Here is a 27,868-nt window from a genome sequence, read left to right on the forward strand (position 1 = left end):
TTAAATATCCCTTCATGTGTAAATGCATTGTCATATTTCCTATGAGCCTGCCTCCATCTTCCTTCAGATTGTCACTCCTTGATTCAATGTTGTCTTTTCTTTCTGACTTCAACTTGTGGGTTATTGGATCCAACTTGGATCCAATGTAGGCCAAATCCTTTTGACTTCAACTCACCAGGCTCCACCTTCCTATCCGCAATCTCCCCTCCCCAGAAGATACCACAGAGCAAGTCTGCTACCATTACAGTCAGCAGCCATTCCTCCTCAACAGCATATCCTTTTTGATGCATTTTTCTGTTTTTTCCCTCTACCATTTAGATATAGTTTGTATAAGATAGGATGGATAGTTTAACCAGGCATAGGTATTAGGGTTTCTCTTAGGATGTACAGCTTTTAGGTGTGTGTGTGTGTGTGTGTGTGTGTCTTTGTGTGTGTGTGTGTGTGTGTGTGTGTGTGTGTGTGTGTGTGTGTGTGTGTGTGTGTCTGTGTGTGTGTGTGTGTGTGTGTGTGTGTGTGTGTGTGTGTGTGTGTGTGTGTGTGTGTGTGTGTGTGTGTGTGTGCAGTTAGAGGTGGGCTTTTCCTGCCTTTGAGATTTTTTGCTTGTCATGTTAATTTTCTCTTTCTGTGTAGCAGTTTTTCTCTAGGGTTAGTGTAGTGTTTATTGTTTTAGTGTGTTGTATTTTCTATGGTTGTTCCTTATCCATGGATAAGGGGTTCAAGAAATGTGTTGTTTGTGGGCACAAGCTGCCTTCACATGATGTGGACGACAAGTACATGGATTGCTTGTGGTCTGCCCTCCTCGATTCCTCCTGCTCGATTTGTAAGATGTTTTGGGTTCAAGGAAGTTAATGAGATGAGGGTGAATTTAATCTTGAAAGATCTCCTCTCCACTGGCATTTCCTGTTCAGCTCAAAGGACTGTTCAAACAAGTTTCACTGCCCTTCAAAGGACTTCAAGATTTCTACAGGGGACTGTAAGAGGTCCTCCTCTATCTCCACACATGGACTCTCTTCTGGCTCACTGGACCAAAAGGTCCCAATACCTTTGGGTGCCCTGATGGCCACAACATCTACGTTGGCTTCAACTCCTTAGAGTCAATTACTCTCTGTGATAACCACTTGCAAGTCTCTGTCTCCAGCACTAAGTATGCCTAGTCCCTTTTTGATCAAAGGGGCTCCATAAGGTTGGATAGCTTCCCCCTTCTCCCCGTCCACTTTACTGGAGATGTTGCTGGAGTCTTCTCCTTCTCTGCCCTTGTTCAGAGTCACTCTAGCTTGGATATGAATGGTGGCTGCTTCATTATGAAAGTGATCCTCCATGCCTCCATTAGTGGCTTCATCCACTCAGTCATCAAGGTAAGTGGGCAGTATCAGTGCTTCATACTTGGAGCAGCTGATGAGGTAATTCTTCCAGACTCTGATTTCCTTGGGTCTGGGAACCTTTCCTGCAACCTCACATCTGTCATCCTGGTTTCTTCCCTCTGCCCCTATGTATCCAAGGTCTTCAGGCTAGCTGTGTTTCTGCCTTTGGAGTCAGATCCAATGGCTTGGCAATGTTTAGCTTTATCTCCCACCTTAGTCGGATTGCCTCTGGCTACATCAGAGATGAGTGGACCTTGGAGCCGTGGCATTGAGTCTGGTGTTTTTGGGTCAGGTTTAATGATCCCAGCTGCAGGTTTGCCCTCTTACTCATAGCATCAGCCCTCAACAGCTTGGTTCTGGTCTGTACATTAGGGTGAGGTGTAGCTCCCCTGGGTTTAAGTACATCTCAGGTTTCTTTGAATCCTGGGACTGTCAGCTCCATCCAGCCAGCTTTCTCCTCTGACTTTGATATCATGGAGAGGATGTTCTCTACTCAGGAGATGGTTGGGCTTCTTCACCCAGTGTCCCTTACCCCATCTCATCTGTGCCTGCAGCCAGTCATCAGCCTGCTCCTGGACAGCCAGTGCAGGTCAGTCTCCATTCCTTCCCCCTTGCTAGGCTTCCTGCCTCTTCCCCCTGTCCTTTGGCTTCATCAGAGCAGGAAGTCTCAGACAAAAGGCAGTGCAGAAGGAAGCACTTCGACTCCCTCAAGGAGTCTTTGACTGAGAATACTGACCCTGAGGAAGGAGAGGGGTCTCTAAGTCACAGTGTGATGATGCCTCCTTCGGTGATATGCTGGATCTTGTTCACCGGTATGGGGGTTAGACCACCAATGCCCTTTCTCCAGAGGAGTCAGTATTTTTGGAGCCCTTCAGCATGGGCCCATCCACACCCTGGTTGGTTCCCCTTCTGGATGATCTTGTAGCTCTAGTGTCTCAGAGGGTATGAAAGGAACCCAATATGGTGGAGCACATTCCTAAGCAACCTGACAAAATTCTTGCTTCTCTCAAGGATTAGCCACACTGGAGGAAGGGTCCAGTCACAGATGTGATTATGGTGCTGGCCACCACATAGAAGGGAGTCTTTGAGGAAATTTCCTCAGTCCATCCCCTGAATGGAGATTGTTGGCCTTTGGACCACCTAGGGAAGTGATCTTATGCATTATTGACATTCCCTTTGTGGGTACTGAACTACTTATCCTACTTGACATGACTTCACTACAATCTTGTGGCTGAAGTGCCAAAGAATTTTAAGACACAGCAGTCTTTGGAGGTTAAGAAGACTCTGGAGATTCATCTGTCTGCTCTTCAGTCCATTGCCAATGTTTCCATGTGGCTCATTTTGAATGCAGAAGATGAAGCATCCTGAACAGCTGTCACTGGTATTGCTATGCAAAGGCATGCTAAGATAGAGCTGTGTAACTCTGTGGACTGCTTCATGGCATGTTTTGTTAATGCCACTTTCAATGGATCTTCCCTGTATGGGCCAAAGATTAAAAACAGTGTCATTCGTTTGGTCAGGATAAAACAGCCGAACATGCATATGTTTGGTTAAAGCAGCTTTATTATACACATACACATCAGAAATGAGATTTAGTAAAACTTATACTGACTACCTCTCTCTCATACATGTTCACTCTCTGGCTGCATTCTCAAAATGGCACTGAAGATAGAACGTGCCTGCTATTTATATGCACTTTCAGTTCTTAGAAATGCTTCTTAAAGGTACAACACACACACATTCTACATCCTCCCTCTTTGAGAAATAGGTCATGCATTTTTGATGACGTTGATTGACATGCAATTGGTGCAAAATAATTCTTTGACATGCATTTATACAGAACTAGATACATATATACAATCATGTTCAAGTTGCTGTATATTTCACACTAGGTCTGGAAATACAACTACTATGTGGGACATAGAATTAGACTTAGGTATAGCAGCTGGGTTTGTCTTTGCTGAACGTTCAACTTTGAGAACATGAGGAACATCATCAGGAACAGAAGTAGGAGTTAAGGCATGCTCTGCAACAGGAACATTGTCTAGATTGCTCTGAGATCTAGAGTCTGTATCACAGGAACAATATTGTGATATCAATTCTGATACAGGAAGATGTCTGAGATTTCTCCTGTACTCCACACCCTCAGATTCTATGACGTAGGATCTCGGTTCAGTAAATATACCTGTTACTTGACCAATCCGGTCGAAACCGTTCACTGTTTGTATCTTTACTGTCTCTCCTTCTTTCAATGAATGAAGAAACCTGCTTGATTTATCATAGCTGGACTTCTGGAAAGAACACTTTCTGAATAGTTGGGCTTTGATTGCTCTGTTGTTTTTAGCTTAAGGCCTCAACAAACTAGATACTGATAGGCAGTGTTATTCTGGTTTGCCTAGATAGAAGTCTCTGAGCAGGCGAGCCAAGTGTATCCCCACGGGGTATGTTTGTGAGATTGAGTACATTTAAAAAGACAACAGTATTATCATTCTTTGACTTCTCTAGTAATTGTTTTGCACACTGAAAAATCTGGATATATTAACTTTGTAAGGAAGCAGGAACAACAATTTTAGGACCTTTGAAAATAATGTCATCTTCCATCAACATTTTATCTCTGTAAGGAAAATAAGGTTGCACTACTGGTGGTACAATGGATTGCTTTGATGGCCATCCTATCTGGATGTAGTGATTGAGCTTTTGCAAAACAGAATCAGTCTTTGTATGATCTCTCAGCTCATCAAATCTCATGGTAGAAATATTAGGCACTTCAATGACATCATAGTCAAAATTCTTTGCATCAAGCTGTTCTATTGTATTTCTGAGTGATCTGGATAAGGTATCAGCCAAATAAAGAAGTTTGCCTTTTGTATAAACCATTTTGAAATTGTACTTTTGCAATTTAAGCATCAATCTTTGTAATCTTGCTGGTGTGGAATGCATAGGCTTCTTTAAAATAGTAACTAGAGGTTGATGATCAGTTTCAATCTGGATAGCTCGACCATGAATTTAATCATGAAATTTTGAACATGCAAATACAATTGCCAAAAGTTCTTTCTCAATTTGAGCATAATGCATCTCAGTTTGGGTAAGAGTTATAGGTGCATAAGCTACTGGTCTGCTCTCCTGAAGAATAACTGTGCCAAGACCAAATTTTGAAGCATCACAGGAAAGAGTTAATGGTTTGTCGGTATCATAATATCTTAATGTAGGTGAGGTAGCAATTTCTGCTTAAGGTCTTCAAATGCTGCCTGGTGCTGTTCTAGCCAAGACCATGTACCATTTCTGTGCATTAGCTCTCTTAAAGGCACTGTCAACTCACTGAAGTCTGGTATAAACTTACCTAAATAGTTGACCATACCAACAAAATGTTGTAGAGCTTGAACATTATCTGGTGCTGACATCTCAAGAATGGCTGCTTGCTCGGATGGGTTTGGTTTCAAGCCAGTGCTAGTAAACAAATGACCTACATATGTAACTTCTGGTAGTCTGAATTTACACTTCAGAGGATTGAGCTTTAAATTAACTACACATGCTTTGTCTAGAACTTTCCTGATGCTTCTGTCATGCTCTGCTTCATCATTTCTTCCGATCAATAAATAATCTACTATTATGGTACATGGATAACCTGAAAATATTTGCTCCATTGCACGCTGAAAGACTTCACTTGCAGAATTTATTCCAAATGGCATCCTGAGAAATCTATATCTTCCAAATGGGGTACAGAATGTAGTCAATAATGAAGATTTGCGATCAAGCATCACTTGCTAAAATGAACTCTCTGCAGCCAAGACAGAAAAACCAGTGGCATTCAGTGTTAGGGCTGCTACTTCCTCAACTGTTTGCATAGGATGATGAGGTATTTGTAATGCTTTGTTCAAATCTCTTGGGCCAATGCATATCCTAATCTCATCCGGGCCTTTTCTGTGAGCTGCCACCATAGATGACACCCATTCACTTGGTTCTGTAACTGGACAAGTTACACCTTGCTGCACCATTTTATCCATCTGAGCTTTGACTTTGTCCTGCATAGCTACCACAACTCTTTTTGCTGGTCTGATCAGTGGGCTGACCTCTGGGTCTAACTTCACAGAATACACAACTAGAAGATTGCCTAACTTGTCATTGAAAATATAAGCATATTCTGAGACAATACTATCAGTGAAACTAGAACTGGGACATGTGCTTATATGATGAACTTCTGTGGTAAAAGATAGCAAATTCATTCTCAAACTGTCTCTGAAACGTAATAATGACTGCATAGGTCTTCAGACTACATAGAATAATAATCTGCAACAGTTCCCAGCCAAACAACATAAAAGCACTACTGAGCCTTTGGTTTGAATTTTTTCACCTCCATATACGACAGGTTTCGCACAACTAGCCAAATTAAGTTGCTCACGAGCTTTCACCTTAGCAAACATGTCTGCTGATATGACATTACACTTTGAACCAGTGTCTACTTTGAGCTCAATGAGTTTATCATTGATCAGGATGGTACAAAACACTTCATTATTTGCCAATAAATCTAGTGCATTGATCTTTTCACCAACTACTGATACACCATCCACATAGAAAGTAGAACTGCAGTTCTCTAAATGATCAACTTGCTTTTTTAAGTGACCTTTCTTTGCAATTAAATGAGGTTTACTTGATTTGCAAAACTTTTGAAAATGGTTCCATTTTTTACACTTGTGGCATTGTTGACTAAATGCTAAGCATTTTTCTTTTTTTATACTCATGGTTGGCACCACAATCGCTACAGCTAACAATAAAGCTTGACTTTGGTTTTGCTGATTCACCCTTGTGCCTCACTGAACATGCTCCTTTAACTGAACTAGTCTTAGAACTTTCTGGAAAATTACCAGTTCTCCCTGTCACACCCACAGGGGTTGCAGCTGCCATGTGCTTAGGTCTGTTTCTGCTAGCCACATGCTGCATGTTGTCTGCATCTGCTCTGGAGCCTGCTGAAACCATGCTCTTGTCACTTGCAATCATACTTGTGTGCCTTTCTGTAACTTCATGAATTTGACAAATCTCAATAGTTTTGCTCAGCATGAAATCACTATTACAAAAGCAAAATATTTCTCACTGCAGCACTATTGATACCACAAATAAGCCTGTCCTTTATTAACTCCTCTTTTAAATGATCAAACATGCAAGTTTTAGCTTTGTTTCTCAGATCAGTAATATAAGCTGCAAAAGTTTATCCTTGCTTTTAACCACTTATGTAAAACAAAAGCTCTCTAATGTAACATCTCTCCAGGGGTTACACATTTCTCTGAATTTAAGTTTCAAACACTCAGGGTCTTCCCTCTATTTAGCCTGAACAACAATATGGTGGATTTCACCTTTACCTTTATACACTGCTAGTGCATACACAAATGAACGCTCCCTTTTAATAGCCTCTGACCCAGCTAGGTTTGGGAAAATTAATGCCCTGTTATGTGCATCTTTGTCTGTGTAAGCTGCTTTTATGAAAATATCATACTCTTGTTCAAATATTCTTCAGTTTTTTGCAATATTCTGATCAAATACAAATGGACCTGGTTTGCGAAATGCCTCTGCCATATTAACACATACTACTGAAGGCTTTGCACAAACACACACACACACATACACACACACACACACACACACACACACACACACACACACACACACACACACACTCCACTTTTCTGGTCTGTTCTGTCCTCCCCCTCTTCCACAAGACCAATTACATCCTAACCTAGCTTTCTTAAGCTACAGGAGCCATTTTTAAAATCCCCTTGGTGTAGCTGCTTATCTCATTGGGTGGAGTGCCCATACCTAAGTTTATTTTGCATATTTGTTTCTTTTCATTTGGAAACATTTATCTCCTATGCTTTTATTTGCTTAGTGTTTTTTCTCACCCATAGTCCTCCCCCCATCTTTTTCCTCTCCTCAGTGTCTGCCTAAGCATAAACACTCTTTCCACTCTACCACTCTCTTTCTTCCTCAGCCTCTAGCTTAGTATTTTTCCCTATAGAATAGTTCTTACCTCTTTTCCTTGCCTTCACATCTCACTCTACTGATTGTTTTTCTTCTGAGTTCTTCCTGCTTAATATAGCCTCACTCCATTAACTCTCACTATACTCAGGCTCAGTCCACTCCACTCATCTACCCTACTCCCATATTCTCTCCTAGCTTACTCAACACATACATAATGAAATCATCCTCCTAGGGGATGTCAATATAAACTGGTTATCTCTCTGCTCACCTAATTCCACTTTAAGTATCAACTTGCATGGCTTCACACAGCTTATCTCTACAACTACCCATTTTAATAAAATTTCCAACTCCAGCTCACTTATTGACTGGCTATTAGTCTCACCCACAAAAATATCACAACCCTGAAACATTGCCTGACTCCCTAAGTGATCACTCTCTAGTAAAAGTAATAAGATACTCTCCTCATTTCTCCAGACAACATAGATGCATTGAATCCTGCAAGCTATCCATCTCTGACCCTGTAACTTTTAATACCCTCTTCTCCAAAAAATTGGACTTTTATGACCAATCTCCCTCTAGATGAAGCAGTAGACACAGTCAACAAAACTTTCCTAAATATTCTTAACTCACTGGCTCCCTTACACACCATACGTGTCAAATCTAACAAAAGCCTCTGGTTAACTAACATTACCAACTCCTTGATGAAAACAAGAGATAGAAAGTGGACATCCTGGGTAAAAACTAAGCTCCCCGTTCACTTACAGAAATATAAAGAACTCAGGAACCTTGAAAAAAAACATATAAATAAAGACAAAAAAAAAAATTCTATAATAACCAACCCACATAACAAAGATTAAATCCCAAGAAATTCTGGCACTCAATAAACCAAATGCTTCACCCAGGTAACCCCTCATCTCCCAATCCCTGCCCAACAAATACACCCCAAGAGACTGCAACTATCTTCAATTCTTACTTTATTGAATCCATTAGTAAGATGATGAAGTCCTACCCCCTCTAATTCTGACATGAAATATCTACCAAATCCACCCTCAAGTCAGACCCCTACTAAGATATTTTCCCTTAAACCAATACCTACCAGCTATATCAAATCTCTTCTTCATAAACTAAAGCCCTGTTCTTCATCTGCTGATAATCTGCCTCCCTACTTCCTTCAGATATCAGCAGACTCTCTAGCTCTCCCAGTCTCTACTCTGATTAACTGGTTATTCTCTGAATCTAAAGTCCCCTCTATCTGGAAAGAATTTTATACCCTACCTATACCCAAAAGAGGTCACTCCATTGACATCATGAATTTCAGACCCATAACCATCATGTCGCCTCTCTCGAAAATATTAAAAAAAATGCTTGCATCAGCAAGTCATTGAACATCTATTAAAAGAACATTTGCTCACTCCCACACAACATGGCTTTCACCCAAAACAGAGCACCACTACTGCCCTTCTTTCCTTTATTAACACTATTTCTCTGGCTACAGGCAACAATAAACTAGTGTCATGCTTATTTCTGGACCTATCTAAAGCATTTGATACAGTCTCCAACCCCTCTGCTCTGGGCAAACTCACTAACCTTAATTTCTTCACCTCTACCTGATTTTCTAGCTAACTTACAAACTGACTTCAACCAGTAAAATGTCTCTTTGCTGTCTCTCTCTCTCATCCTCTCCCTATCAAAATTGATGTTCGCCAGGGATCTACTCTTGGTCCCCTACTCTTCAATATTTTTACTAATCAACTCTGCACATCCTGCCCTCAGTCAACCCTTATCTAATATGCTGATGGCTCTACAGTCATCTCCATTGCGGACACCCCCACTGACTTACATTCTATTGCCATAGAAATCCTTCAGCTCTTTTGAGTTCTGGCTCTCTAAAAACAGCTAATTCTAAATCCTAAAAAAAAAAAAAAAAAAAACAAACAAACAAAAAAAATACCTCTTACTAACCTAAGAACAAAATTGGTCAAAACCTCTATAGCTACCACCCTACCATCTCTTGGAACAAGCTCCCATTGGAAATTAGATCACTTAATTAACTCAATGAATTCAAAACAGCCACCAAAGAATACCTTAAGTTTCTAGTCTTGCCACTGTACTCATTCTCCATAAACTGTCCCTTACTGATTGTAATCATACTTTTCTGCCTTTTACTGGTTTAATTTCTCATTAGTGTTAGCTCTGTTTGACATATTAACTAATTATTCTGTACTTTTATATGGCTTCTTCTCTAACAGTCACCACCTTGACTGTATTTTTAACTTTGTATACTGTATGATAAACCTGCATACTGTTTCCTGCACATATCCTAAGTGTAATGTCAACTATAACTCTGTAAATAGCCTCAATGCTCTACTGCTTCAAACTTAAAAATGCTATGTATTTAATTTTTTATGTAAATTTGTGGAACTTAAAAAATGGAACTTACAAATGTTAATGTTTTGATTTCTATATAAATTTGTGGAGCTTTACTCCCTGGGTCTCTGCTGAAAAAGGGCTATCAGCTCAGATGGGCTAACCCAGTCAACAAATGTAAAATAAATAAATAAAGACAGAAAGAAATAAAATAAATAAATATATGCCAGAAATTCATGCCAGTACTTGTAACTATGCTCAATAGCACAATAAGCCTCTGAGAAACTGAACTCTGCAAAATACTTTGCAAAATAAATCTGGGCACTGTAATACCCTTGAAAATCACTGTACTTCAAGAAATGACCTCTTATTACTGAAATAAACATTTCAAATAACTGCACTGTGTGAATAAACTGGCAGAAAAGCTCAGAATAAGAAACATCTTGAAGTAACTGTACTTTGTGAATAAACAGTACACAGCACACTGAAACACTTCCAAAATGGCTGTAATTTGCTGAATAACTCTTTACAGTGCAAGAAACACTCTGTAACAAAGATCCTTTTACAAGTAGACACACCCAACACAGGAAACTTTTTGAAACAAATGTAATTTGACTAGACTTCATGAAATGGTTGTACTTTGCACTCAGTGAACTCTTTGAAATAAATGCACAGTAATAAACATGCACTGTAAGCACTTTTACAAACTGAGATTCTTCAAATAACTTTAGTTATGTGCTGAATAGCTCCAATCAGTATGAAATAACTGTTTATGCCAAAACACTGTAATTTGCCAAAAAACATGCAGTCACCTTGCTTTATTTATGCTTAATATGCCCTTTTGCTCTTTTATTATATTTGTTTTGCCCATTTAATCTCTTTTCATACCCTTTATAGTTTTCTTATGCTAGTTTTACTTTAAACATGCTTGTTTTGCAATTCTGAGGTAACTCTGAACACCTTATGTGCTTTTATGAAAATTGTTTTATCAAACATCTTAATTTTGAACATTTCATTTCATTATAATCTGTGTATGTTACATTTCTAGTAATCATTTTAATCTGAGTTGCTGGCTACTGAGACTTGTCTGCATACATCAACTGGACACAAGCTGATTTAAGTATATGTTTCTCTGCACTTATTTAAGATTTGAGTCAGTAAATATTGTGTGTCTTTGATTCAGTAAATATTGTGTCTCTGTCTCTCTGAAGTTAATTTACCTGAAGTGTGAAAAAGTGTAGCCATCTGGGCTCACTGAAAGTTGTTGGACCGCTTTGAAATTCCTTTGTTAGTGCTAGTTAGCTTGGGGGTTTCTGCTAGCATTAAAATCAGTGTTGGTTACATTTCTAGTGATCATTTTAAATTGGAGTTGCTGGCTACTGAGACTTGTCTGCATATATCAGCTGGACACAAGCTGATTTAAGCATATTTTTTTCTGCACATATTTAAGATTTGAGTCAGTAAATATTGTGTATCTTTGATTCAGTAAATATTATGTGTCTCTGTCTATCTGCAGCTAAGTTGCCTGAAGTGTGAAAAAGTGTAGCCATGTGGGCTCATTGAAAGTTGTTAGACTGCTTTGAAATTCCTGTGTTAGTGTTGGTGTTAGCCTGGGGGTTTCTGCTAGCATTAAAATCTGTGTTGGCTACATTTCTAGTAATCATTTTAATCTGAGTTGCTGGCTACTGAGACGTGTCTGCATATATCAACTGGACACAGGCTGATTTAAGTATACTTTTCTCTGCACTCATTTAAGATTTGAGTCAGTAAATATTGTGTGTCTTTGATTCAGTAAATATTGTGTATCTCTATCTGCAGTTAAGTTGCCTGAATTGTGAAAAAATGTAGCCATCTGGCTCATTGAAAGTTGTTAGACTGCTTTGAAATTCCTGTGTTAGTATTAGCCTGAGGGTTTCTGCAAGCATTAATATTTGTGTTGGTTACATTTCTAGTAATCATTTTAATCTGAGTTGCTGGCTACTGAGACTTGTCTGTATATGTCAATTGGACACAAGCTGATTTAAGTATACTTTTCTCTGCACTTATTTAAGATTTGAGTCAGTAAATATTGTGTTACTTTGATTCAGTAAATATTGTGTGTCTCTGTCTATCTGCAGTTAGTTCCCCACCCCCTCCCTGTTTCCTGCTGTGGTGTTAATCTTGGTGGCTTTTGGATTGCCCACCCTTGCTGTAAATCTGTTTTTGCACACTCCTCCTGGACTCATCACATTTGCTCACTCTACTGAGTACAGTGAGATCATATTTTGATTTCAGATACTCTTACCAATCCCATCTCCTCTGTGGTGTACAGAGAGAGCACTTGGGAAGGAGAATTCCCTATAGTATCTTAATCTGCTCTGTTTCCTCCATCTCCAAAAAAAATTGCACTTCATCTACTTTTCTGTATTTGTGTTTCTTCCTACTTTATTACCTTATTTTGCTTTTACCTCTTCTTAAAAGTACTCAGTTGAATTCATTTTGCTGCCTTTATTAATGCTTGTTAGTAGCCTGATTAAATTGTAACTGTTATTCTAAGGCCCCTGGTTAAAGCACTTGGTCTTCAAACCAGTTGTTTTACATTAAGAAGGTTTGTGGTCTGAACTGTTGTGGCAGGATAGGTAGCGTACATCCTTCTAAGTTGAGAACTGCTGATTGAAGGTTCAGTGTCTGTTATTCTAAAAGTGTATTAGTTCTGGGTTAAGCACTTGGGCTTCAGGCCAGTTATTTTACAATAAAAAGGGTTGTGGTCTGCACTTTTGTGGGAGGAGAGGCTACATTCTGCCTTTCTGAGATGGGAATTTCTGGTTAAAGGCTTATTGTGCATGCTTACTTGAACTGTTTCTTTCTGAAATTGGTACGCCTTGTTTGCTGTAGCATAGACTAGATTCAGGCCGGCTGGATCTAGCTTTGTTTGTATAACTTGTGCACTGATTCAAGCTGTCTGTTTTGGAGAAGGTTTATCTGTACCTTAGTGGCAGGACTGTGCAGTTAGAACTTGTCTGATTGAAGACTGCCGGAACAGGGCTCAGTTTTGAGCTTTTTAACTGGTGAATTGGGTAAAGTGTTGTTTTGACTGTATCTGCTCTATTTTTCGGAAAAAAATAATTATATATATACTTGTTTCCCACCTTTCTGAACTAGTATAGTCCAGTTTTCAGGTCACTGCTGAATCCAGGGCTGTGTTACAAGTTTCTGAGTTGCCCATACCTTACTTGGATAGAAGGAAGTTTCTCTGTTCTCCTGTGAGAGAGGGGAGCTTTGAGCAGCCTATCGGTCCCTGGAAGAGTGGTTTCAGCCCAGAACTTAGTAGATTATTGGCCATTTTGGGCTAATTTCTATCTCTTTCACTTCCCTGCTATAAAAACTGCATTTGCGCAGTTTTTGCACTTGTATTCCATTCAGAAAGTGCCTTGCAGGTGTTCTGCAGAATCTACAGCAGCAGAGAGACAAAAGAGAGTTTGGAGTGATTAAGTATCATTTTTCTGCTTTTCTTGCTGTCTTAACTAATTCCGCCTAAAATGCCAGTTTTTTTAGCGTTTCTGTGATTTAAAAAGTTTGTTATTGCTACATATTGTACTTATTTTCTGACTGCACTTGAATTAAGTCATTTTTGTGTTTAAATAATCTGTTTAACTGTTGTAGGCTACACACTAAAGTGCGATAGCCTTTTCTGTGCATTTAAAGTGTTGTTTTGATTGTATCCGCTCTATTTTCTGAAAAAAATATATACATGTTTCCCACCTTTCTGAACTAGTATAGTCCAGTTTTCAGGTTATTGCTGAATCCGGGGCTGAGTTACAAGTTTCTGTGTTGCCCACACCTTACTTGTATAAAAGGAAGTTTCTCTGTTCACCTGTGAGAGAGGAGAGCTTTGAGCAGCCTATCTGTCCCTGGAGGAGTGGTTTCAGCCCAGAAGTTAGTAGTTTATTGGCCATTTTGGGCTAATTATGATTGTATCTGCTCTATTTTCTGAAAAAAAAAAAAAAAAAAAAAGCATATACTTGTTTCCTGCCTTTCTAAACTAGTATAGTCCAGTTTTCAGGTTATTGCTGAATCCAGGGATCTGTTACAAGTTCCAGTGTTGCCCATACCTTACTTGGATAGAAGGAAGTTTCTTTGCTCACCTTTGAGAGAGGGGAGCTTTGAGCAGCCTATCTGTTGCTGGAGGAGTGGTTTCAGCCCAGAAGTTTGTAGTTTATTGGCCATTTTGGGCTAATTGCTATCTCTTTCACTTCCCTGCTATAAAATGCACATTTGCGCAGTTTTTGCACTTGTAGTCCACTCAGCAAGTGCCTTGCAGGTGTTCTGCAGAGTCTACAGCAGCAGAGAGAAAAAAAGTGACTTTGGAGTGATTAAGTATAATTTGTCTGCTTTTCTTGCTGTCTTAACTAATTCCGCCTAAAACGTCAGTTTTTCTAGTGAATCTGTGATTTAAAAAGTTTGTTATTGCTACATATTACACTTATTTGCTGCCTGCACTTGAATTAAGTAATTTTTGTGTTTAAATAATCTGTTTAACTAAAGTGCAAAAGCCTTTTCTATGCATTTAAAGTGTTGTTTTGATTGTATCTGCTCTATTTTCTGAAAAAAAACAAAACAGAAAGAATATGCTTGTTACCTGCATTTCTGAACTATCATAGTCCAGTTTTCAGGTTATTGCTGAATCCAGGGCTGAGTTACAAGTTTCTGTGTTGCCCATATGTTACTTGGATAGAAGGAAGTTTCCCTGTTCACCTGTGAGAGAGGGGAGCTTTGAGCAGCGTATCTGTCTCTGGAGGAGTGGTTTCAGCCAGGAAGTTAGGAGTTTATTGGCCATTTTGGGTTAATTTCTATCTCTTTCACTTCCCTGCTATAAAAAATGCATTTGCACAGTTTTTGAGCTTGTATTCCTCTCAGCAAGTACCTTCCAGGTGTTCTGCAGAGTCTACAGCAGCAGAGAGAAAAAAGAGTGACTTTGGAGTGATTAAGTATAATTTGTCTGCTTTTCTTGCTGTCTTAAATAATTCTGACTAAAACGTCAGTTTTTTTTTAGCAAATCTGTGATTTAAAAAGTTTGTTATTGCTACATACTGTACATATTTGCTGCCTGCGCTTGAAGTAAGTCATTTTTGTGTTTAAGTAATCTGTTTAACTGTTGTAGGCTACACACTAAAGTGTGATAGCCTTGTCTGTGCATTTAAAGTGTTGTTTTGATTGTATCTGCCCTATTTTCTGAAAAAAAAATATGCTTGTTAGCCGCCTTTTTGAACTAGTATAGTCCAGCTTTCATGTTATTGCTGAATCCAAGGCTGAGTTACAAGTTTCTGTGTTGACCATACCTTACTTGGATAGAAGGAAGTTTCTCTGTTCACATGTGAGAGAGGGGAGCTTTGAGAAGCCAATCTGTCCCTGGAGGAGTTGTTTCAGCCAGGAAGTTAGTAGTTTATTGGCCATTTTGGGCTAATGTTGATTGTATCTGCTCTATTTTCTGAAAAAAAAAATCCACTTTTTCCCACCTTTCTGAACTAGTATAATTCATTGTTCAGGTTATTGCTGAATATAGGGCTGAGTTACAAGTTTCTGTGTTGCCCATACCTTACTTGGATAGAAGGAAGTTTCTCTGTTCACCTGTGAGAGGGGGGAGCTTTGAACAGCCTATCTGTCCCTGGAGGAGTGGTTTCAGCCCAGAAGTTAGTAGTTTATCAGCCATTTTGGGCTAATTTCTATCTATTTCACTTCCCTGCTATAAAAAACCGCATTTGTGCAGTTTTTGCACTTGTATTCTGATCAGCAAGTGCTTTCCAGGTGTTCTGCAGAGTCTACAGCAGCAGACAAAATATTGACTTTGGAGTGATTAAGTATCATTTTTCTGCTTTTCCTGCTGTCTTGACTAATTTCACGTAAAACACCAGTTTTTCTAGCAAATCTGTGATTTAAAAAGTTTTTTATTGCTACATATTATACACATTTGCTGCCTGCACTTGAATTAAGTAATTTTTGTGTTTAAATAATCTGTTTTACTGTTGTAGACTACACACCAAAGTGTGATAGCCTTTTCTGTGCATTTAAAGTGTTGTTTTAATTGTATCTGGTCTATTTTCTGAAAACAAAACAAAAAAACAAAAAAAATATGCTTGTTACCCACCTTTCTGAACTAGTATAGTCCAGTTTTTTGATTATTGCTGAATCCAGGGCTGAGTTACAAGTTTCTGTGTTGCCCATACCTTACTTGAATAGAAGGAAGTTTCTCTATTCACCTGTGAGAGAGTGGAGCTTTGAGCAACCTATCTGTCCCTGGAGGAGTGGTTTCAGCCAGGAAGTTAGTAGTTTATTGGCCATTTTAGGCTAATGTTGATTGTAGCTGCTCTATTTTCTGAAAAAAAAAAAACAAAAAAACAAAAAAATATATACTTTTTCCCACCTTTCTGAACAAGTATAGTCCAGTTTTCAGGTTATTGCTGAATCCAGGGCTGTATTACAAGTTTCTGTGTTGCCCATACCTTACTTGGATAGAAGGAAGTTACTCTGTTCACCGAGCTTTGAGCAGCCTACCTGTCCCTGGAGGAGTGGTTTCAGCCCACGAGTTAGTAGTTTATTGGACATTTTGGGTTAATTGCTATCTCTTTCACTTCTCTGTTATACAAACCGCATTTATGCAGTTTTTGTGCTTGTATTTCACTCAGCAAGTGCCTTCCAGGTGTTCTACAGAGTCTACAGCAGCAGAGAGACAAAAGAGTGACTTTGGAGTGATTAAGTATAATTTTTCTGCTTTTCTTGCTGTCTTAACTAATTCCGCCTAAAACGCCAGTTTTTTTAGTGAATCTGTGATTTAAAAAGTTTGTTATTGCTACATATTGTACTTATTTGCTGCCTGCACTTGAATTAAGTAATTTTTGTGTTTAAATAATCTGTTTAACTAAAGTGCAAAAGCCTTTTCTGTGCATTTAAAGTGTTGTTTTGATTGTATCTGCTCTATTTTCTGAAAAAAAAAAACAAAAAGAATATGCTTGTTACCTGCATTTCTGAACTATTATACTCCAGTTTTCAGGTTATTGCTGAATCCAGGGATGAGTTACAAGTTTCTGTGTTGCCCATATGTTACTTGGATAGAAGGAAGTTTCCCTGTTCACCTGTGAGAGAGGGGAACTTTGAGCAGTGTATCTCTCTCTGGAGGAGTGGTTTCAGCCAGGAAGTTAGGAGTTTATTGGCCATTTTGGGTTAATTTCTATCTCTTTCACTTCCCTGCTATAAAAAAATGCATTTGTGCAGTTTTTGAGCTTGTATTCCTCTCAGCAAGTACCTTCCAGGTGTTCTGCACAGTCTACAGCAGCAGAGAGACAAAATGGTGACTTTGTAGTGATTACGTATCATTTTTCTGCTTTTCCTGCTGTCTTAACTAATTCTGACTAAAACACCAGTTTTTTTCAGCGAATCTGTGATTTAAAAAGTTTGTTATTGCTACATATTGTACTTATTTGCTGCCTGCACTTGAATTGTCATTTTTGTGTTTAAATAATCTGTTTAACTGTTGTAGGCTACACACTAAAGTGTGATAGCCTTTTCTGTGCATTCAAAGTGTTGTTTTGATTGTATCTGCTCTATTTTCTGAAAAAAAAAAAACAAAATATGCTTGTTACCCATTTTTTGAACTAGTATAGTCCAGTTTTCAGTTTATTGCTGAATCCAGGGCTGAGTTACAAGTTTCTGTGTTGCCCATACGTTATGTGGATAGAAGGAAGTTTCTCTGTTCACCTGTGACAGAGGGGAGCTTTGAGCTGCCTATCTGTCCCTGAAGGAGTGGTTTCAGCCAGGAAGTTAGTAGTTTATTGGCCATTTTGGGCTAATTTTGGTTGTATCTGCTCTATTTTCTGAAGAAAAAACAAAAATACAAATAAATATACTTTCCCCCACTTTTCTGAACTAGTATAGTCCAGTTTTCTGGTTATTGCTGAATCCAGGTCTGTGTTACACATTTCTGTGTTGCCCATACCTTACTTGGATAGAAGGAAGTTTCTCTGTCCACCTGTGAGAAAGGGGTGGTTTGAGCAGCCTATCTGTTCCTGGAGGAGTGGTTTCAGCCCAGAAGTATCAGCCCTTTTGGGAAAATTTCTCTCTCTTTCACTTCCCTGCTATAAAAACTGCATTTGCACAGTTTTTGCACTTGTATTCCGCTTAGCAAGTGCCTTCCAGGTGTTCTGCATAGTCTACAGCAGAGAGACAAAAGAGTGACTTTGGAGTGATTAAGTATCAGTTTTCTGCTTTTCTTGCTGTCCTAACTAATTCCACCTAAAACACCAGTTTTTTAACAAATCTGTGATTTAAAAAATGTGTTTTTGCTACATATTGTACTTATTTGCTGCCTGCCCTTGAATTAAGTCATTTTTGTGTTTAAATAATCTGTTTAACTGTTGTAGGCTGCACACTAAAGTGTGATAGCCTTTTCTGTGCATTTAAAGTGTTATTTTGATTGTATCTGCTCTGTTTTCTGGGAAAAAAAACAAAAAAAACAAAAAAAATACTTTTTCCCACCTTTCTGAACTAGTATAGTCCAGTTTTCAGGTTATTGCTGAATCCAGGGCTGTGTTACAAGTTTCTGTGTTGCCCAGACCTTACTTGGACAGAAGGAAGGTTCTCTGTTCACCTGTGAGAGAGGGGAGCTTTAAAAAGCCTATCTGTCCCTGGAGAAGTGGTTTTAGCCCAGAAGTTAGTAGTTTATCAGCCATTTTGGGCTAATTTCTATCTCTTTCACTTCCCTGCTATAAAAACTGCATTTGCGCAGTTTCTGTGCATGTATTCTGCTCAGCAAGTGACTTCCAGGTGTTCTGCAAAGTCTACAGCAGCAGAGAGCAAAAGAGTAACTTTGGAGTGATTAAGTTATCATTTTTCTGCTTTTCTTGCTGTCTTAACTAATTCCGCCTAAAATGCCATTTGTTTAGTGAATCTGTGATTTAAAAAGATTGTTATTGCTACATATTGTACTTATTTGCTGCCTGCACTTGAATTAAGTAATTTCTGTGTTTAAATAATATATTTAACTGTTGTAGGCTACGCACTAAAGTGCAATAGCCTTTTATGTGCATTTAAACTGTTGTTTTGATTGTGTCTGCTCTATTTTCTGAAAAAAAAAAAAACAAAAAAAATAATGCTTGTTACCCGCCTTTCTGAACTAGTATAGTCCAGTTTTCAGGTTATTGCTGAATGCAAGGCTGAGTTACAAGTTTCTATGTTGCCCATACATTACTTGGATAGAAGGAAGTTTCTCTGTTCACCTGTGAGAGAGGGGAGCTTTGAGCAGCTATCTGTCCCTGGAGGAGTGGTTTCAGCCAGGAAGTTAGTAGTTTATTGGCCATTTTGGGCTATTTTTGATTGTATCTGCTCTATTTTCTGAAAATAAAAACAAAAAAACAAAAAAATATACTTTTGCCCACCTTTCTGAACTAGTATAGTCCGGTTTTCAGGATATTGCTGAATCCAGGGCTGTATTACAAGTTTATGTGTTGCCCATACCTTACTTGGATAGAAGGACGTTTCTCTGTTCTCCTGTGAGAGAGGGGAACTTTGAGCAGCCTATCTGTCCCTGGAAGTGTGGTTTCAGCCCAGAAGTTAGTAGTTTATCAGCCATTTTGGGCTAATTTCTATCTCTTTCACTTCCCTGCTATAAAAACCACATTTGCGCAGTTTTTGCACTTGTGTTCCACTCCGCAAGTGCATTCCAGGTATTCTGCAGAGTCTACAACAGCAGTGAGACAAAAGAGTGACTTTGGAGTGATTAAGTATAATTTTTCTGCTTTTCTTGCTGTCTTAACTTATTCCAATTAAAACGCCATTTTTTAGTGAATCTGTGATTTAAAAAGTTTGTTATTGCTACATATTGTACTTACCTGCTGCCTGACTTGAATTGACATTTTTGTTTAAATAATCTGTTTAACTGTTGTAGGCTACACACTAAAGTATGATACCCTTTTATGTGCATTTAAAGTGTTGTTTTGATTGTATCTGCTCTATTTTCTGAAAAAAAAACAAAAAAACAAAAAAATTGTTACCCACCTTTCTTAACTAGTATAGTCCAGTTTTCAGGTTATTGCTGAATCCAGGGCTGAGTTACAGGTTTCTGTGTTGCCCATACCTTACTTGGATAGAAGGAAGTTTCTCTGTTCACCTGTGAGAGAGGGGAGTTTTGAGCAGCCTATCTATCCCTGGAAGAGTGGCTTCAGTCAAGAAGTTAGTAGTTTATTGGTCATTTTGGGCTAATTTTGATTGTATCTGCTCTATTTTCTAAAACAAAAAAATATATATACTTTTTCCCACCTTTCTGAACTAGTATAGTCCAGTTTTCAGGTTATTGCTGAATGCAGGGCTGTGTTACAATTTTCTGTGTTGCCCATACCTTTCTGGGATAGAAGGAAGTTTCTCTGTTCACCTGTGAAAGAGGGGAGCTTTAAGCCACCTATCTGTCCCTGGAGGAATGGTTTCATCCCAGAAGTTAGTAGTTTATCGGCCATTTTGGGATAATTTCTCTCTCTTTCACTTCCCTGCTATAAAAAATGCATTTGCACAGTTTTTGCGCTTGTATTCCGCTCAGCAAGTGCCTTCCAGGTGTTCTGCAGAGTCTACAGCAGCAGAGAGACAAAAGAGTGACTTTGGAGTGGTTAAGTATCATTTTTCTGCTTTTCTTACTGTCTTAACTAATTCCGCCTAAAACGCCAGTTTTTTTTTTTTAGCAAATCTGTGATTTAAAAAATGTGTTATTGCTACATATTGTACTTATTTGCTGTCTGCACTTGAATTAAGTCATTTTTGTGTTTAAATAATCTGTTTAACAGTTGTAGGCTACACACTAAAGTGTGATAGCCTTTTCTGTGCATTTAAAGTGTTGTTTTGATTGTATCTGCTCTATTTTCTGAAAAAAAAAAAACAAACAAAAAAAAAGTGCTTGTTACCCACCTTTCTAAACTAGTATAGTCCAGTTTTCAGGTTATTGCTTAATCCAGGCTGAGTTACAAGTTTATGTGTTGCCCCTACCTTACTTGGATAGAAGAAAGTTTCTCTGTTCAGCTGTGAGAGAGGAGAGCTTTGAGCAGCCTATCTGTCCCTGGAGGAGTGGTTTCAGCCAGGAAGTTAGTAGTTTATTGGCCATTTTGGGCGAATGTTGATTGTATCTGCTCTATTTTCCGAAAAAAAAAAAAAAATATATATATATATATATATATATATATATATATATATACTTTTTCCCACCTATCTGAGCTAGTATAGTCCAGTGTTCAGGTTATTGCTGAATCCAGGGCTGTGTTACACGTTTCTGTGTTGCCCATACCTTACTTAGACAGAAGGAAGTTTCTCTGTTCACCTGTGAGAGGGGTGAGCTTTGAGCAGCCTATCTGTCCCTGGAGAAGGGGTTTTAGCCCAGAAGTTAGTAGTTTATCAGCCATTGTGGGCTAATTTCTATCTCTTTCACTTCCCTGCTATAAAAATCGCATTTGCGCAGTTTTTCCATGTGTATTCTGCTCAGCAAGTGCCTTCAAGGTGTTCTGCAGAGTCTACAGCAGCAGAGAGACAAAAGAGTGACTTTGGAGTGATTAAGTTATCATTTTTCTGCTTTTCTTGCTGTCTTAACTAATTCCACCTAAAGCATCATGTTTTTAGCGAATCTGTGATTTAAAAAGTTTGTTATTGCTACATATTGTAGTTATTTGCTGCCTGCACTTGAATTGTCATTTTTGTGTTTAAATAATCTGTTTAACTCTTGTGGGCTACACACTAAAGTGTGATAGCCTTTTCTGTGCATTTAAAGTGTTATTTTGATTGTATCTGCTCTATTTTCTGAAAAAAAAAAACAAAAACAAAAAACAAAATATTTTGCTTGTTACCCACCTTTCTGAACTAGTATAGTCCAGTTTTCAGGTTATTGCTGAATCCAGGGCTGAGTTACAAGTTTCTGTGTTGCCCATATCTTACTTGAATAGAAGGAAGTTTCTCTGTTCACCTGTAAGAGAGGAGAGCATTGAGCAGCCTATCTGTCCCTGGAGGAGTGGTTTCAGTCAGGAAGTTAGTAGTTTATTGGTCATTCTGGGCTAATTTTGATTATATCTGCCCTATTTTCTGAAAACAAATATATATATATATATATATATATATATATATATATATATATATATATATATATATATACTTTTTCCCTCCTTTCTGAACTAGTATATTCCGGTTTTCAGGTTATTGCTGAATCCAGGGCTGTGTTACAAGTTTCTGTGTTGCCCATACCTTACTTGGACAGAAGGAAGTTTCTCTGTTCACCTGTGAAAGAGGGGAGCTTTGAGCAGCCTATATGTCCCTGGAGAAGTGGTTTTAGCCCAGAAGTTAGTAGTTTATCAGCCATTTTGGGCTAATTTCTATCTCTTTCCCTTCCCTGCTATAAAAACCACATTTGCTCAGTTTTTGCACATGTATTCCACTCAGCAAGTGACTTCCAGTTGTTCTGCAGAGTCCACAGCAGCAGAGAGAGAAAAGAGTGACTTTGGAGTGATTAAGTTATCATTTTTCTGCTTTTCTTGCTGTCTTAACTAATTCCACCTAAAACTAAAAAAATACAAAAAAAAATATGCTTGTTACCCGTCTTTCTGAACTAGTATAGTCCAGTTTTCAGGTTATTGCTGACTCCAGGCTGAGTTACAAGTTTATGTGTTGCCCCTACCTTACTTGGATAGAAGGAAGTTTATCTGTTCAGCTGTGAGAGAGGGGAGCTTAGAGCAGCCTATATGTCCCTGGAGGACTGGTTTCAGCCACCAAGTTAGTAGTTTATTGGCCATTTTTGGCTAATTTTGATTGTATCTGCTGTATTTTCTGAAATAAAAACAAAAAAACAAAAAATATATACTTTTTCCCACCTTTCTGAACTAGTATAGTCCAGTTTTCAGGTTATTGCTGAATGCAGGGCTGAGCTACAAGTTTCTGTGTTGCCCATACATTACTTGGATAGAAGGAAATTTCTCTGTTCACCTGTGAGAGAGGGGAGCTTTGAGCAGCTATCTGTCCCTGGAGGAGTGGTTTCAGCCAGGAAGTTAGTAGTTTATTGGCCATTTTGGGCTATTTTTGATTGTATCTGCTCTATTTTCTGAAAATAAAAACAAAAAAAAAACAAAAAATATACTTTATCCCACCTTTCTGGACTAGTATAGTTCGGTTTTCAGGTTATTGCTGAATCCAGGGCTGTGTTACAAGTTTCTGTGTTGCCCATACCTTACTTGGATAGAAGGAAGTTTCTCTGTTCATCTGTGAGAGAGGGGAGCTTTGAGCAGCCTATCTGTCCCTGGAGGAGTGGTTTCAGCCCAGAAGTTAGTAGTTTATCAATTCATGTCACGTGTTATGTATATTGCCATTGTTTACACAAATAAGCTGAGAACCACTGTATCACAGTTGTCAAATATGAAATGTAGTGAATCTTGTACTTTTAGTCTGAATGTTGCTATGACTCAACTTGTTAATGAACTTCTTTATAGACTACCATTACAGAAAGTGTGATGCTCCACTCTGATCATGACTATACAGTTCATTTTACTTTTTACTTTTCTGCTTCCTTTCTGCTTCCTTTCAAGTTTTGTGTAACATTCCCCTGATATGTGTTTCCCTGAGCCCTCCACCATGCCTTCTACATTAGCTCAACTTGCAAATGCTTTATTTTGGAGAATATCACTGCAGAGGGTACTGGGATCAATCCCCTTGCAGCCTGTCTCTTGATTTCTGCTTTCAGTCTGTTTTAGTATAACATTTCCCAAATATGTTTCCTCAAGTCCTCCACTAAGAATTATGCAATGGTTCAATTTATTACTAATGCATTTCTGGAAAGTATCACTGAAGAAAGTCCTGGATTGTTCCCTTCAATACCTGTTTTGGATTTCTGCTTCATTTCTGTTTTTGTGTAGCATTTCTCTGATATGTGTTTACCTGAGCTTGTTGATATGTGTTTTTCTGAGCCTCTTGTTAATGCCTTGTTTCAGAGAATTTCATTGACCAGGGTAATGGGTTCGCATCCCTTTAGGGTTTATGTTTTCTTCTTCATTATAGTTTAGATACACTGATAAAATAAAAGTGTCATAGTGTCAGGATTTGTGTAGATCGGTATATTGTGCTACTTTACTGTATCCCTCCCCATCCTGAGTTTTAGATTGTACATGTTCAGGAATTTCAAATGGATATCTGTGTGTCTGTGTCATAACCCATTATCCATTGTGTTATGCATCCCTACTAGGTTCATCACTCTCTATGAATTTTGTTTTCATTGCCGTACTAATTCCTATACACTGTATCCTGGCAAGTATAGCCTTACTTTGGTCTGTAAGACATTTTTGGCTTATTATGTTGCCTTGCATCACAAAATTAATTCAGCACTTTACTGTTACCATCCATGCACAAGATTTCTTGATGACTCCATTAGAAGTTTGTGCATAGGTGATATTTATACAACTGCTCTTAATTTACTTTGCCCGTGGGTTAGTCTAACACTATAAACACACAAAGCAAAAATCTCTCTCCAACTAATGAAACAGCCGGTGCACAAATTCTATAGTATCCAGCAAAAGAAGAAACACCAGCTGTACCACAGCAACATAGTTTATTAAGGTAGTAAGCACTTTCAGGGATCCAACCCCTTCATTAGACAAGTGAATACACCTTACACAGTTTATAGTAGAACCAATTAAGGACAATTAACCTTCCTTAAAAAAACAGTAACATTATTCTCTTGAGCATATTAGTTATAGTAAAAAAACATAAAATCACCACAGTGTTGTGTATAAAAAATGTGCAAAACTCTGCATATAAGGTTGTTAAAAACATTCAACATATAAAGATGTTGCAGTCACACAAAAAATCCTAATAACATGCGTAGCTATTAAAATCAACCATGATATGTGCAATAGAACTACTTCACGTATATCTGTATCTATATATAAAGCATCAAATAAACTCTAAGCTATGCTCATGGAAGTATGGTCATATTGTGTGCAATAACTTAAAGATAAATATAAATGTGTATAAAATCACTTATCAAATAAGCATAGAATGCCAACTGATGGCTTATTTAATGTTTTAATGGCCGAGCTTTTAAAAAATGTTTCAAGGACACCTTGTTATTCAGGCCAGGGGGCTTTATTGGCACTGAATGACATTATCCATTTCTGTTCCACAGCCTCAGTGTCATTCACTAAATCCCTCCCTCTTCTATTATCAAATAAAATTTCTAAAACTAGAAATTTAAATATATGATTGGATCCTTCGTTTTTATTATGCATGGCAAGGGCACTACTCTCTTTACAATTTCTAATGTCTGTGTAGTGTCCCAGTATTCTATCCTTAAAGCGCTTGTTAGTTTTACCAATGTAGAAAGGAAAACATATGACACAATACGCGAAATAGACAACATTAGATGTTTTACAATCAGCATAATGGGCACTGTTAAAACTAAAGCCCATGTTTGGATGTGTAAAACTCCTGCCTGTGTGAATGAACATGTGTACAGGCTGTGCAACTTCTGCATGCATATGTGCCTGTCCTGTCAGATTTACACCAGGTACTAGGTACGTCAGACCTATAGCACAGATGGCTCTTCAATGTTCTATTGTTACGAAACGTAAAATTTGGTTTCGCTTCAATTACACCCTTTAGACCTTCGACCGTAGAAAGGATACCCCAGTTCCTATTAATGATACCACAGACAGTACTAATATTACTGGCAAAGGTCAAAGGCATCCTCAGTTTTTTAGCAGCTACATTACTGGGTAAACTTGCATAACTGGCTGCTGCATCATTGGTAGAATTCGGGACAACTCTGTCTCTAAAATATGGTTTACAGCGGTTACCCCTGGTCTTCCATGCTTCATTTAGATATCTATTAATCATCTGACCATCATAGCCTCTCTCCAAAAAGTCAGACTTTAATTTCTGGAGTGCTCCATATAACTCTACATCATCATTAAAAAGCCTCATTACTCTAAATACTTGCCTTTTATTACATTGCGTTTGGTATAGTTTGGGTGCATACTTGTGTTGTGCAGGAAGTTATTTTTCCTAACTGACTTCCTATAGAGACTAGTCTTAATATTATTCAGGTGGTCTTTGCTCACCCTCACATCCAAAAATCAATTTAATGTGTAGAATAATTAAACATAAGTCTAAGGAAATCTGTGGTCCCATTTAAATAGTAAATACATTTGTTCAACTCAACTTCGGTGACCTGCCACAACAAAAAAATATCATCCACAAACCTAGTATACCAAACTATGTATTCACTATATAGTTCATTGGACAGAACAAGGGAACATTCCCAGTGCACTAATGAAAGGTTGGCATAGCTATTGGCACAAGCTGTGCCCATATCTATGCCAACCTTCTGGATATAGTAATCACTCCCAAAAAGAAAGATATTATTTGTCAGAACAATATCCAATAAAGTACAAATCAAATCACATTTACTGGAAGTAACTCCTGCATTATTCAGCACTTCTCTCACATTGTCTATCCTCCATTGATTCGGAATAACTGTGAACAGTGATTCTATATCTAAGGTTACTAAAAAACAATCAGTATATACAGAGGCCCATTTCAAACTGAGTGTTTCTAAAAAAGTTTTGGAATCATTGAGAAGACTGTCACAGCCATCAAGTACAGGGTGTAAGTTCTTTTCAACATATATAAACAGAGGTTCAGTGGCCCATCATCTGCTAGATACTATCAGGTGCATTGGTGGGGTACAAAGACATTTATGTACCTTAGGTAAACCATATACCATAGGAATAACAGGGTGTTTAGCTGAAAAATATTCAAAGAGTGGCTCATTTATCATGCCTGTAATCAATAGATCAAAAACCAGAAAGGATATTTTATCTATAATACTCTTCATCATAGTCAGTGCTACACATTGGTACGTTCTCGTGTCATTCAATAAAACATACATTTGTTTAACCACATAAAAGACACAAAAGGATCCAAGGATAGCAAGGAATTCCAGTATAAATCTCTCCTTTAATATGAAACAACATGTACATAAGTGCTTTCATAGCAAAGCTACTTCATCAGATGTATGCTAAGACACAGACAGAACCATTTATATAATCAGTTCAGTAAATCAGATGACTATTTACACTTAATGCTAAAAGGTATATTACATCTATAAAGAACTGCATCCAAAGTTAGTAACATTTCATCTACAACTGAATGGCAGACACCAATACATTAGATAAATAAAATAAAACATTCCTAAAACATATATTAATTTCAAAAACAAATATTCATATTCATTAAACAATTATAAAATTCATGACTACATATATTATTTCTTCAAACTTCTGGTTCTAAGCCTCAGTTTGATAGGTACCCTATCATTAAGGCCATGCCCAAAGTCTCCTCTTAACCTGATTATCCATTTGGATTCTAACTGCTCTGTTAAATTATTAATATCTCATTTCCTAATGATATCAAAAATACATTCCACTACCATAAACTTAAAGGAATGGGAGCTATCTGTATTTAATATGTGCTTGGACAGGGCACTAACATTATTACCTTTGTTAATGTGATAGTAATGTTCTCTGATTCTCTCCTTTAGTGTCCTGTCCGTTTTCCCTATATAAAATTTGAAACAGGTGGAACAATAAGCCAAATACAACACATGAGCAGTTTAACAAGTGGCATAAACTTTGAATTTATATATTTTCTTTTGATCAGGGTGGGTATACTCTCCACTGCTGTCAATATACTGGCAGCATTTACAATGTCCACATGGCATAATACAGTGTTTATTTAGCAATCTCGTATTCTTCTTTGGGGCACAAAGACGGTGTTTTAAAGATTTCATATTTTTATAAACAAATGTAGGTTTCTCAGTTATAATATTTCTCATAGCTTCATCAGTAGTTAAAATTTTCCAGTGTTTATGATATTTCTATAGCATTTAACATCACTAGAATAATACATACACATTTTTGGTTTGTCATTCTCTTTGCTATATACATTCTCTTCGGTATTCCTAATATATTTCCTACCAAAATAAGGTTTAGCCCTGTCATTTCTTAATTCTGTGACAGTCCTAACACTTTCATTAATATGATTCTCAATGTACCCCTAGCAATAAAAGCTTTCTCTAAATATTCTCTTATCTGTCTATCACAGACATCAATGAAAGTATCAATGGTAGCATT

The 27,868-nt window shown here is 37.9% G+C and overlaps 1 protein-coding gene across 1 annotated transcript in view; it reads right to left on the bottom strand.

Moving 5' to 3' along the window:
* LOC122790885 (immunoglobulin lambda-1 light chain-like) overlaps positions 1-27,868 on the bottom strand; it is a 1,657,182-nt gene that overhangs the window by 1,534,664 nt on the left and 94,650 nt on the right. The gene's annotated exons all lie outside the window — the stretch shown is intronic.

Source organism: Protopterus annectens, chromosome 16.part0, assembly GCF_019279795.1.
Source record: "Protopterus annectens isolate FY-2018-M chromosome 16.part0, PAN1.0, whole genome shotgun sequence".
Taxonomy (NCBI): domain Eukaryota; kingdom Metazoa; phylum Chordata; order Ceratodontiformes; family Protopteridae; genus Protopterus; species Protopterus annectens.